The following is a 14,481-nucleotide window of genomic DNA, read 5'->3' as shown; positions in this document are numbered from 1 at the left end:
GGGGTGGGAGTGTCAGAGACAGTGCGATTGGCACAGGACAGAGCGGAGTTTAGGGCTGTTGTACATAGGGTCGCTATGAATCCCAAATGACTCGACAGCACATAAAAAAAAAAAGTATTGTTGCTTCCGGTTTTCTGCCTCTGGAGTATTATTCCATTTATCTCAGGCTCTCATTGTTTCTTCCATCATTTGTGCTTTGTCATATAGCTGTTCATATGACTATATGTCAGTATATATCTTCTACCTTTCTGAATGTGTTATATTTATTGGTTCTGCAATATGTTCTGCTTCTTTTAGAGAAGGTTTAATTTGGTTTTTTACAATGTTTGAAGGTGTCAGTTGCTTTCTTGACATTATGTGAAGTTTTTCTTGATAAGTGTTAGGCCCTTTCCATTTTGTCTGTGTGGACTGTTGATAATTGTATTTATGATGATACTTAATAGTTGCCAACTTAAAATGGTCAATATATGGAATGCACATCTTACTCTACTGGTAGTACTTTCTAGTACTATGGAGCAGGAAAATTTACCTTTTCTAGAATCCTTCAAGTATTCTCTGGTCTGCAATATGACACTGTGGGAATCTTATTGCAGTCCCATCTCTGAAACTCTATTGTCCTCCTTTGTCTGTGGAATGGCAGAACAGTGGGAGACCAGGAACTCCAACTTAAGCAATTTCTGTCCAGGCAACTTCGAAGGTAGTTCTCTCTCTAGCAACTCAGTGTGTCAGCTATAAAAGTGAATCGATCAGCTTTATGATCAATTGTGGCCCCTTTCCCAAAATCTATAGTCCTTTTTGGTCCCTGTGGTGGTCCTGTGGCAACAAGCATTCTCAAATGAAGGAACCTTTGTCCAGGGAAGTTTCAAGCCCTTCTTCCCCTGAATATCTAGGAAAGAGTCTTTTATCTGATTACAGTCGTCTTTTCTCCTGAAGTCTTTTGTCCTCTTTTGTCTGACCACATGCTCCAAATCAAGTTGTTTCTGTCCAAGGATATTTGAAGACATTTCTCTCTCTAACACCTTAGTATGGCAGCTGTGAAAGTGAATCTCTCACTTTTTTGTAGTTCCCAGGCCCCAAACTCTTTTATCTTCTTTGGTCCCTGTGTTGGCCTCAAGGTGGCAGGGATCCACAAATGGAGGAGCCCTTCTCCGGGGAATATTTAGAGCCTTACTCCTCTACTCCTCAAAATGCTGGCTCTGAGATAGAGCTTGTGGTCTGATTAAGACTTTTCTCCTGAAGTCTATTATCTTCCTTTGTCTGTGGATGACACACAATCTCTGATTGACTTTTAAGAAAACCTTTAAATAGTTTCAATACAAGATCTTGTTTAATTTTTTGTGAGAAATATCGTATTGTCTGACTTGATTTCTTTTCTTTCATGCTGTAATGTAAGAATATGCATTTTTAACTTTACCCTATCTGTCCTCATTAGTTTTTATTTTTATTAGTTACATTTTTTATTTTAAGAATTCCCAATTTTTAAGAATCCTCAATTTTATTAAATGATTTAGGTAACAACAAATTTATGAAGATTTATTTTGTGTTGATATCAAACGGCTTTAAATTTATTCTCATATATTTTCTATTTAGTTTTATAATTTATTGAGAAAGTTCTGTTGGCCTAGTGGTTAGGAAGGTGCACTGCCAACCCAAAGTCAGGTGATATGAATTCCCAACTGCTCTGTGGGAGTAAGATGGGCAATCTCCTCCTGTGCACTTTACAACCTCTGATACTACCACCACCACAGACCAATCTATTTGATGTCGATAGTTTATATAGTACAAGTGGAGTTTTTGTTGTGTACCACAGAGTCAGAACTGACTCATAGCTGACCCTTCAGAGGGTTTTCAGAGGCAGTTAATTGCGTAGAAGGAGATTGCTCATCTTTCTCTTACAGAGCAGGATTTGGCAAGTGCTTCTCTATGCCTTTTTCCTTTATTTAATGATATTTTGCTGATCACTTCCTTTTTATATATTACCTTTCTTTATACCCAATTTGATATGTTGTTACTAAGTTTTCCTCTCCTCCTTCTTCCCTTCTACCATTGTTAATTATCCAAAAATATTTCTTTTCGTAGGCAAACCTTTCTTTAGCTTTTAATAGAATTGAGCTTACGTGGTATTTGTCCTTTTCTTCCCCTAACTTTTTTTACTCAGTAAAGAGTCCTCCAGACTCATCAGTGTATCTTGACATTTAGTGAGTTCTTCACTATTTATTAGTATCACATAGTATTCCATTATGTTTATGTACTACAGTTTGTTTATCCAGTCATCATTAATGGACACTTACATAGTTTTTTTGTTAATGTAAATGGTACTACTGAAATGGATATGAGTGTCAATATAAATGTTTATTTCCTAGATCTTATTTCTTTAGTTGTTGTCCCTAGGTGTCAATGAGTCACCTTCAGCTCTTAGTAGCCTGTGAACAATGGAACTGAACTTTGCTCTATCCTGGGTCATCTTTGTCATCTCTGATGTACTTGAGCCCATTATTACAGTTACTGCAACAATCCATATCATTGAGGATCTTTACTGATCTTCACATTTCAACACATGATATCCTTTTCTAAGAACAGACTCCTTGGAAGAATATGGTCAAAGTATGTGAGACAAAGTTTCACTTTCCTTGCTTCAGTGGAGAACGCTGGTGCACCTACTCCAATACATATTTATTTATTCTTGTGGTAGTTGATGGGACATTCAGTACTCTTCTCTAATGCCAGAGCTCATAGACATTGATTTTTCTTCTGTTATTCATTGCCTAACTCTTTGATGAATAGTGAGTAACTTAAAGACCATGACTTATGTCAGGCATACCTTAGTCTTTAAACTGTTGTCAAGGCTCATCAGCCCTTCAGAGAGCTTTCTGATAGCAGATTTTCCCAATGCAGCATGTCTTTTGATTACCTGACTCCTTGTGCCAATTGTGGATCCAAGTAAGATGAAATAGCTGACAATATCTATTTATTCTTCATCTTTAATGATATTACCTATTGACACAATGATGAGCTTAATCAAAAGTATTTCGATTTTCAGCTTTTTAAGTAAAAATTATATTGTTTTTCCTAGTGGTTGCAGTATTTTACAATTTCACTATTCGAGTATGAATGTTCCAATCTCTCCACATCCTTGCCAACATTTGTTGGTTTATGTCTTACTGAAGTTGCTGCTATTGCCAGGAACAGAGTATTATTCTTGACTTAAACATTATTCAAGATTCTCCGCCTTTACTGGGTTTGTGAGTCATTTTTTTCCACTTTATGTTGCCATTATCTGGTTTGCATCAGGGCATTGGATTTCAATTTATGCCTGTTATTCTCCATCTGAATTTTCCTTCCAGTCTCAGTACACATCTTCCAGTTAATATCATTTTCTGCAATTTTTCCATTAGTCCTTGCTCATGTCTTCTAGCTTTTAAATGTCTCATGAAATCATTTGGGATCCATATATTAATAAATAGCCACAATTGTTTCTCATTTACAGGAGAGCACAGAGCAGCTAGGGAATATTGTAGCCACTCATTTGCAAAATGATTTAAGAAATACTTCATTGTGCTTTAGTGTGTTTCATGTGATATAAACATTCCTTCAATTGAATTATGTTCTGTACTCAAGTTGCAGGTTAAATTACACTGCAGACAGAAAGGAAAAAGTAGAATTATTTTAAACAGAAGTGGAGAAAAGGGAGAAAAGTAGTGTGGGGTTTTATGCCACTTATAAGAATGTCTAGATATAAGAATCCTGAGCCAAATATTTCATCTCCATACCTGAAGCATAATATTTAGAAAGTGGAAGCAATTTTTTCCAGTAACAATGCCAGTATTTTTGGCTCCTCGTTGGGCAATTTTCTTCCATGTGGGAACAGCCTCTGAAAACCCACTGGAGGCTCAGCTATGAGTTGGTTTTGACTCGATGGTAAATATAACAACATCATTTATTATATAGGGAGCTCTGGTGGCCTAGTGGTATTTGAATCCCAAAGGCAAGCCATTGGAATCCAGCAGTTGCTTAGCAGCTCTACAATAAACACCACCAGTCAGGAAAACAAGAAAGAAATTGCACTGGGAAATTCTGCTGTCAGGGACCTCTCCAGAGTACTGAGAAACAATGATGTCAATCTAGAGTATAAGGTGCACCTGATCAAGGCCATAGTCTCTGCAATTACTTACTATGTATCATAAAGCTGGACAGTAACTAAGGAAGAAGAAGAATTGATGCCTTTGAGTTTTGGTGCTGGTGAACAGCTTTGAACATTCCAGGGATCACGAAGAAAACAAATAGGTCTGTCTTGGAGAGGGTAAAACCAAGTTCTCCTTTGAGACTAGGGTTCTGAAGCTCTATCTCACATGTTTTGGTCACCTGGCCAGGAGGGACTGGTACTCAGAGAAGGATATAATGCTTCGAAAGGTAGAGGGACAGTCAGTGCGTGAGAGGAAGGCCCCGGATGAGATGAATTGACAGAGTAACTGGGATAATTTAAGTAGGTGTGTCAGAGTCAATGAAACTGGCCTAGGACAGGGCAGAATTCAGAGCTGTTGTACATTGGGTTTCTATGAGTCAAAAGTTACTTGATGGCACATAACAATAACAATATTCTAAGAAAATATAAACCGTAGATAAGAAATGTATGAGTCAAATATTTTATGGAAGACTTACATCTAGTTCAGAAAACTCAATAAAAAGTCTAATTTTTAAAAATGAGCAAATATTTGGACCAGAACTTCACCAAAGAATACTTGCAGATAGAAAATAAACACACATTTACTAATTATTAGGAAAATGCAAATTAAAACAAAAATGAGATATAATTAGTACCCTAATAGAATGCATACATTAGAAGGAACAGAAAATATTGTGTTGGCAAACACACAGAGGAATTAGAACTAACATATACTGTTGTTTAGAATCTATAAAGGTACAACCACTTTATTATACATTTGACAATTTCTTAAATTTGAAAAGATATTGTCTATGTGACCCAATTACACCATCCTGAGTACTAAGAAAAATACAAATGCACATTGATATATACTTGTACCTGAATATTAAGGGTAGTTTAATTTGCAGAATCTACAATAAAGTTTAATCAGAAACAAACAAAAAACCACTATATGGTTTGGAATTGGGAAGAGAGTGCATCAGGTTTGTATTCTCTCTCCACACCTATTCAATCTGAATGCTATGCAAATTATCCGAGAATCTGGATTTTATGAGGAATAGTCTGATATTAGGGAGGCTCGTCAATAACCTGCATTATGCACATTATACAATCTTGTTTGCTGAAAGTGAGGACGACTTGAAGCACTTGTTGCAGTAGATCAAGGAATGCAGCCTTCAGTATGGATTGCATCTCAGTGTCAGGAAAACAACGATTCTTACCACTGGACCAGTAGGAAACGTCATGAGGGATGGAGAGAGATTAAAATTGTTAATAGTTTCATCTTGCTTGGATCCACAATTAACATCCTTGATACTAGCAGTCAGGAAATAAAGAGACACAATGCACTGGGAAAATTTGCAGTTAGGGATCTTTCCAAATTATTGAAGAATAGTGATGTCAGTTTGAAGAGTAAGGTATGTCTGATTCAGTCCATAGTCTTTCCAATTACTAGCTATGCACCCAAGAGCTGGATAATGAATAAGGATGACAGAAAAAGAATTGATGCCTTTGAGCTGTGGTGTTAGAGAAAACCACTGAACACCCCATGAATGGCTAAGACAATGAACAGATACATCTTGGAGAGGATGAAGCCAGAGTGCTCTTTGAAGGCAAGAATGATGAGGGTTCACCTCATATACTCTGGACATGTTGTAGGATGTCCTATTTCTTGGAGAAGGACATAATGCTGGAAAGAGTGGTGGACCAGCAAAGAGAAGAAAACCCTCAACCAGGTGGACTGATTCAGTGATTGCAGCAATGGGCTCTTGTGTGTCAGAAAGTGTGAGGATAGTGCAGGATAGAATCAGGTTCAGATCTTTTGTTCATAGGGTTACTAGGAGTCGTACTCAACAGCACCTAACAACAACAAACCAAAAAGGTTGAGAAAACAAACAAAAATAAAATATTCATGAATAGATTAATTAACAAAGAAATTGTGATATATCTAGACCATGAAATACTAGTTTGTAATAAAAATATATTGATTCTTTAGATACCAAATATTTATGGAGGACTCAAAGTAATCAACTACTAAAAGAACAAATCAGTCTGACTTGAAGGAAGAAGTACAAATGTGCCCCTCAGAGTTAAGGACGGTGAAGTTTTGTCTCACATATTTCTTGCATGCTCTTAGGTTGAGTCAGTTGTTAGAAAAAGACATTGTGCTGGGAAAGATGAAAGACCAGAAGAAGAGAGGAAGCCCCTCCAGAAGATGGATGGACACGGTTACTGCAATAATGAGCACAGACATTATCATGAGGATGGTGCAGGCATCTATTGTTCAAATAGTTATTATGAATCATAGTAGATTCAATAGAAACTAATAAGAACAATTAAAAGTAAATATTGCAAGTGAAAGTAGCCAGACAGGGGAAATAAAATGGTGCATGTTGCATGACACTATTTATATAAAATTCTAGACGATACAGACAGATCTATAGTGACAGAAAGCAGTCCATGTTTCCTGGAAATGGTATGAGGAGCTTAGAGAAGCAGCAGGAGGAAAGGCTTTCAGAAATATGCAGAAACTTTTCTTTGGGTAATAGATTCACAGTTGAATACACATGTCAAAACTTACCAAATTATGCACTCTAAAAAGGTGAAATTTATTTTATGACAATTAAACCTAAATGAAGTAGATTAGAAAAGTAAACAGTCATTTTTAAAAAAAGACAAACCAAAACCACACAACAAACTAGTTTAAAAATCCTAAAATAAAATGGTACCAATATTCATTGTTCTAATGGACTAGTAAGGAGCTGTGCTGCCAACATGAAGCTACACTGTTTGAATCCATCGGCAGCTCCATGGAAGAAAGATGGACAGTCTCCTCTTGTGCAATTTACTGCCTCTAAAATCCCATTGAAAGGTCAGCTATGGGGCAGTGCTGATTCAATAATTCAAAATAACCACAGCAACAGCAATACTCATTGTTGTTATTGTTGTTGATTGCCTTCAAATTGAACACGACTCATAGCGACCCTGTGAACAAAAGGCCTAAAACCTCTCTGGAGCAATACTCTTCAGAAAATTAAAATAATCATTATAGTATTATAACTCCAACTCACTGCTTTTAGGGCAGAACTGTCTCATAGCTGATCCACCATCAGGTTTTAGGAGGCTGTAAATCACACAGAGGAGATTTCTCATCTTTATTTCAAAGAAGTAGGGATTGGTTCAAAATGTCAGAGAGATACTGCCTGTAGGTCAGCAGTACAGCTCACTACAGACCAGGCCATGAGGGCTTCCTTTCATAGAATTATGTTGTTGCTGACATAATGGAACAGATTCATAGCTGACCATCCCGTTGGTTTACAGAGGTTATAAATTACACAAGAGGAGCTTGACCATCTTTTTTCTGTCAAGCAGGTGGTCAATTTTAAACACTTGCCTTTGAGGTTAGCAGTGCAACCTTCTTACCTCTAAGGTACTTGAACTCCCTTCATAAGGTTATTTTGTTGTTTTTAGGTTCTATCAAGTCTAGTATACCTCATAGTGACCTTATGAACCCTGTTTTATCCTCACAATCTCTGACATAATTGAACATATTGCTGTAGTCACTGTGCCAGTCACTGTGGTCGAGAAGCTAAACTCTGAAGAGGAATGTGGCATTAGGATAAGAGGGAAAGTCCTTGGTAGCCTGCATTATGCACATGATACAACTTTGCTTGCTGAAAGTGAGGAGAACTTGAAGAACTTGTTGCAGAAGATCAAGGAATGCAGCCTTCAGTAGGGATTAATCTCGATGTCAATAAAATATTCTCACTACTGGATGATAGGCAACCTCATAGTGGATGGAGATAAGATTGAAACTGTCCCTAGTGGCAAGAAGCTGCAACTACAATCCCAGAGGTGCACGATTCGAATCCACCAGATGCTCTGCCGGGGAAGGAGGGGCAATCTCCTCCTGTACCAGTCAGATCTGATTTGACGGTACACGCACACAAAAATAATAATAATAATAAACATTTTTTAAAAAAGATTGAAACTGTCAACAACTTCATCTTACTTGGACCCACGATCGACACCCTTGGTACCTTCAGTTAGGAAATAAGGAAACGCATTGTAGGGGGAAAGTCTGCAGTTAGGGATTTCTCCAAATTATTGAGGAGTAATGTTGTCACTTTGAGGATTAAGGTGCATCTGATTCAGGCCATAGTCTTTCCAATAACTTGCTATCCACCTGAGAGGTGGACAATGAAGAAATGACAGTAGAATTGATTCTTTTGAGTTGTGATATTGAAGAAGAGCACTGAACATCCCACGGATGGCCAAAAGAACAAATAAATATGTCTTCAAAAGGGTGCAGCCTGAGTGCTTTTTGGAGGCAAGGATGATGAGGCTTCACTGATAAACTTCAGACATGTTGCTAGGATGGGCTATTCCTTGGAGACGGACGTGATGATTTAAAGGATGGAGGGTCGGCAAATGAGAAGAAGAATTGACACAGTGCCTGCCACAATGAGCGCTAGTGTGCCAGGAAGTATGACCATGATACAGGACAGGACAGGGTTCAGATCTGCTGTTCATAGGGTTGCTATGAGTCGTACTCAACTTGACGACACTAACTACAACACCAGAATTCCCCTTCTTTCCATAAATGGCCAAGAAAACAAACAATTATGTCTTGAAGAGGGCACAGCCAGAGTGTTCTTTGGAGGCAAGGATTATGAGACTTCGCCTCACATACTTTGACATGTTGCTAGGAGAGGCTATTCCTTGTAGAGGGACATGACTCTGGGAAGATCGGAGAATTGGTGAGGGAGAGAAGACCCTCAATCAGCTGGATTGACACAGTGACTGCTGCCATGGGTTCTTGTGTATTAGGAAGTGTGGGGATGGCCCAGGATAAAACAGGATTCAGATCTTTTCTTCTTCACATTGCTATGAGTCATACTCGACTGAACAGCACCTAACACCACCATGCCATAGCACTTTGTTTACTCCAGGGTGACAACTGCATGTTGCTTTCTGCAGAATGTGCCAACTTTCCTGCATGAAGCCAACACAAGTGTGCTCCGTTCATTCTAGGACATACTGTAATGACAAGTCTGCCTGAGCCCAGATCCACACCAAGGTCAAACTCTGCAGCCCCTTCTTCGGTGCACACTCACGGTGGGGATTCCACAGGGCCTCATAGCCTCTGTTCTTAGTGCTTCAGGCTCCAGCTCCCCAGCTCAGTGCTGCTGTCTGGACCCACAGAGCTCCTGCTTCATATCAGCAAGTGCTTTGTGTGGTGAGACATCAAAACTTAAGAAAACAAATGAAACTCACAGATTACTTCACTCAAAGGGATTTTCTTTTCTATCTCGTTTATGACACTTTTTATCTCTGAAATTGTTATCTGGAAGCATAGATGCTTAAATGTCTTCAATGGAATTGCTGTTGGTTTTCAAAGACTCGTATCTTTGTGTAAAATAAGGTCTGTTCCTGCTCTCTCCCTTAAGATACCATGTCCTCATTTATTTCCCTGCCTTTAAAAATTTTCTTTCTATGTAATAAGGCCCTTGAACAACTCTTGGGGTTTTTTTGATCATAAACTCAGGTTTTCTTTCTTTGTGTGCTTGGTTTCTCCAGCCCTTATGCTCTACCCCCTGCAGTCAGAGTACCAGAGTGATTTGTCACTCAGAAGCACAAGAAATTCTTGAAACAGGGACATGGTTTTATGTCTCAAACACAGCTTTCTGAGCAGTCAGAGTACTTAATAAACCCCCTTAATGGCTTGTTCAGTGTACACAGCTTTTTACTTCCATCGAACTCAAAAGCTTTCATGTGTAGCAAACTAATTGAAAAATAGTTATTCATGCGTTTATTCACCGAATGCACATTAGCTGATGATGCTAGAGTTGAGTCAGACACACTACTTTTTACTAGGGGGCTTTCAACCTCACAGACTGGCTCACTATGACCTTATTGTGTATGTTGTTATAGTTATGTACTGTTGAATTGGAATAGACTCATAGATGACCCCTCTAGCATGTTTCCAGAGACAGTAAATCACACAGGAGAAGATGGTTCATCTTTCTTCTATAGCAGCTGTGGATCCAAACTATGTAATTTTTGGTGAGCAGAACAACTCCTTCCCACTAAGCCACAGAGCTCCCGATTGCATATAGGGCAATAGGACATTGTCTAGTCCTGTATCATTTTCATAATTTCAGGAATTTTATTTCATCATTAGGAATATCATACCAACCTCTCTCACTTAGGGTCTCCTTCACCCCCACTGGCTGCCTGGTTCACCAAATGTAATGAATGTCCTTTTCCCATAAATGATTTCTCCTGTTGAGACATGTGAAACAAGCAAGTCAGACAATGTCCTGCTATAATGTGCTAGGTTTTCTTTAGCTAATTTGCAGAAATACATGACCAGGACCATCTTCGAAATCTGTCTTAGTCTGGAATTTCACTGATACCTCTTCACCATGGGAGATTGTTACCATTTGAAACAGGCTACCTTCTAATGTCCTAGTAACATTCAAACCACTACAGTATGACAAGCTGACAAATGGATGATTGTTAGAACTAATGCTGTGATTGTGCACTGTTGAGTTGGAACTGACTATTGGCTCACATACCAAAGGGATTTAAAAGGCTAGAAATCTCATGGGAGGAGATTATTCATCTTTCCATCTCAGAGTAGCTGGTGGATTCGAACCACCTGCCTTCTGGTTGGCAGTTCAGCTCCTTACTACTAAGCCACCAGAGCTCCCTTCAAACTACCTGGGGGATTAAAAAATGAAAATAAATATGAATGAGGAATATTTAAAGGTATAATTGGAGCTAGAAGTTTGGATAGCATTATGTTGTTGTTCTGTGCCGTCGAGTCGCTTGTGACTCACAGCGACCCTGTATACAACAGCCCTAAACTCTGCTCTGTCCTGTGCCAATCACACTGTGTCTGACACTCCCATCCCAATAACCCCACTCACTAAATCAATCCACCTCATAGAGGGCCTTCCCCCGCCCGTGCTGTCCCTCCACCCTACCAAGCATGATGTCCTTCTCCAAGGACCGGTCTCTCCTCACAACATGTCCAAAGTATGTTAGATGGAGCTTCAGAATCCTTGCCTCCAAGGAGCCGCCCGGTTTAACCCTTTCCAGGATGAATCTGATTGTTTTCCTAGCAGTCCATGGTACCCTCAATAGTATATAAAATATCGAAGAAAAAGGTAGCTGAAATGGCATGTAAGAAGAGCAGAAACAGGGCGTTTAAAAGTAACTCAGTCTCCATCCTCAATCCAATCTTTCATAACTCAGACGTATGATATGTCCTCATCTGTTATAGACTCCTCAAATGTGTGGGACAAGATGTTTTCCTTTTAAGAAATTTAATTATAGTCCAGCTGGGCACATGCTGTATATGGCAGGATATCACTGAGCATGTTTTAACATTTATTCTTTGTAAACATTTATCAACACAGAAGTTTTAACAAAGAAGGAAATATGGCATATTAAGCCAAGCAAAACTTGTGAGTCTTCACTTGCTAGTTTTTCTCTTTAAGTTAGATTGTGTGGCAACCTCTTACTAGTTCCGAGAGTGTTTTTTAATTGTCACTAAAAATGAGTACCAATTTTCTTGAAACACACTGATAGTTCAGAAATATCCCATGTTAAAGGCAGATAACTTCTGGCTCTCAAGATTTTTCAGAAGCCATTTCTGATTCCTTATGCTTCAGTGATCTTCCCTCGACTCAGTTCTCATATCCTCAGTTCAACTCCTTGCTGGCAAGTCTGCATCAGCTCATAGCAGGCCCTTCTAATGGTCTGTTAATAGCACAGGAGGAAACTGTGTATATATTTTTTCCATGTGAATTGTGGCGGATTGAACCGTCAGAGAGGTATGGCCTTTGGATTAGCAGTGCAACTCCCTATAGACAATGCCACTTAGTTTAAAAAAAATAATTATATCTTTTTCATTTTCAAAAATTTCATTGCTGTCATCACTGTTATCATTTTGTCATATCATGTGAGACCAGTTCTTTGAAAAAGATATCCTACTGGGAAAGGTAGAAAGTCAGCAAAAGAAAGATCTTCGAAGAGATGTATTGACACAGAATTCAAAACCCTGGAGAAGCATTGTCTGTAACAGTTCAACTCCCTACAGATTACACCATCAGAGCACCCTAAGTGTTAATAGGAGCTTCTAGAGCTTACACTGTGTCTTTCCTCCCAGTGACTGGCAAATATCTGATGTCTGGTTGTCATTCTGGTTTACAAAGATGGATATTTTTTTGCCAGATTATTACTTTGGGGATGGGTAAGAGTGACAGTCTTACACTGACAAAGAGTTGACTTCTTTCACGGAAGGCTTTGGTGGCCATTTTCTCTAAGAAGGAAAGGCTGTGTGTTTTGAAGGCTAAGAGCCATCAAATTAACCACTAACCAATTGTTTCCTAAGGAGTGGTAATTTTCCAGCATTATAGTCTACTACCTCCACCCCGTCTGTCCCTTGCTTTTCCTCTAATGTATGTTACATCTTCACAAGTTCTCTAATGTGCTATTGGGAAAGTTACAGTAAGTCACTATTCCCTCCCTTTACTTTTAGCTGCACAAAACCCAAAAATAGGCATAAATTAGGCTCTGGTACCTGGAATGTGATATATATATATATATATACCTTTTAGCTACATCCTCATTTCCTATTTACTGGGTGGGGTGGGGGGGAATAGGGTATTCATTTTCCAGCTGAATACTGCACAGATCACAATTTTCAATATCACTACTAATGAAGCTCTCTGTGTGGCTTTGATTGCCATCCGAATGTGAGCAGCTAATTAGATTGATTGTCTATTTGATGCCTGCTGATTAGCTTATGAAAGCCCTCTGAATTTCTGACTTTGTGAGAAAATGCCCCTGACTTTATGATTACTGATTGATGCTCAAATTTCTGATTGCTGTGTGAATAGACACTTAATAGCGCTGTCACCTTGACAAGGGCTTTGGTATTCATCTGATGAGGCAAACAGAGCAGGTTGCTCTGTTTGTCAATGTCTACCAAACATTCAAAGTTCCTGAGAGCATGCACACTACGTATCATCTGCAGCCTTATGGCAAGGCCATATAACGCACAGCATATGGTCACCGAGAGCAGCAGAGAGGAGTCTAGCTAGCAGGTGACTCGGTCTCTGGTCATTATGGAGACTACTTTCAAGGGGAGCTTGAATCTGTGTGGTCCAGGAGACTTTGAGTTGACAATTCTCTATCAAGAGGTAAAATAGCCTCTTTAATGGGCAAGTTTACAATTATTATACATACCATAGAGCTTCAGGTTTACATTGGAGCATGGCTGTAGCCCCTGATGCGGCTTCTCCTGATACTGCAGTTAAGAAAAGATTGAACAAAGAGAAATTACAAAAAAAAACCCAAAAAATCCCAAAAAAACCCACAAAACAAAACAAAAAACAAAATGCCAAAACTATCAAGAACTAGTATAGATGGTTGACCTATATGATCTGAATTTAGGAAAATCCCTCTCTATCTCTTTGCCTTTGAGTTGATTCTGACTCCAACAAAGCTGACCCTCCAGTAGCTTTCTAGTGTGATGAGTTGAACAAAAGGAGACTGCCTATTTTCCTTCCACACAGCATCTAGTGAATGTGAACTGCCGGAGAGGCTTAGCTTTGGGGTTAGTAGAACAACTGTCTACAGACCCACTGGAGGTAGACAATGGTTAAACAGAGGAATTTTGCTTCTGCAACTCTCCCTCTTTTGGATCTTTCATTGAGAATTAACTTTTTCTCCAAACAGAGAATCATATACATTTTCCTCTGCTCTGTGGGGGCTGCATTTTTTAAAAGGTCTAATATGTCATTCATTCCCTTCATTTCTATATCCAGGCAGAGAGTACAACCTTTAGGCTTCAAATTGTATTGTGGTACCAAAAATAAAATAAAATAAAAGTTTTTAAAAATTTAAAACCAGACTCATTTATGCTAGTAAATTATTTTGTTTAGAGACATAGGAGAAGTGAATTTAGGAGGACTAATTATCTTAAAGAGATGGCTTGGGTAGAGAAGACTATATAAAGAAAGTGAAAAAAAAAGAAAAAAAGAAAGTGAAACTTTGATTTACTTCACCTTTTTCTCCCCGCCCAAAAAGAAATATTTATTTTATATTGGTTTGCTTACAAAGTTCATATACATTGTGTTTCACTCTATTCTTCATTCACATTGTGCTTCATATATTCATCCAGATAAATTATATTTTATAAAATTATCAACATTGAACTATGCCCACCATTGTCCTCTTTTTCCAGATCCCCTCTGGATCTTTCCCATTTTCTTTACCCACCCCTCTCTCCACCTATCAAATTGTGT

Source organism: Elephantulus edwardii, unplaced genomic scaffold (genome assembly GCF_000299155.1).
Source record: "Elephantulus edwardii isolate Elephantulus edwardi_28Jun2011 unplaced genomic scaffold, EleEdw1.0 scaffold00009, whole genome shotgun sequence".
Lineage (NCBI taxonomy): Eukaryota > Metazoa > Chordata > Mammalia > Macroscelidea > Macroscelididae > Elephantulus > Elephantulus edwardii.
The sequence above is the reverse complement of the archived record's forward strand: the minus strand, read 5'-3'. Positions refer to the sequence as shown.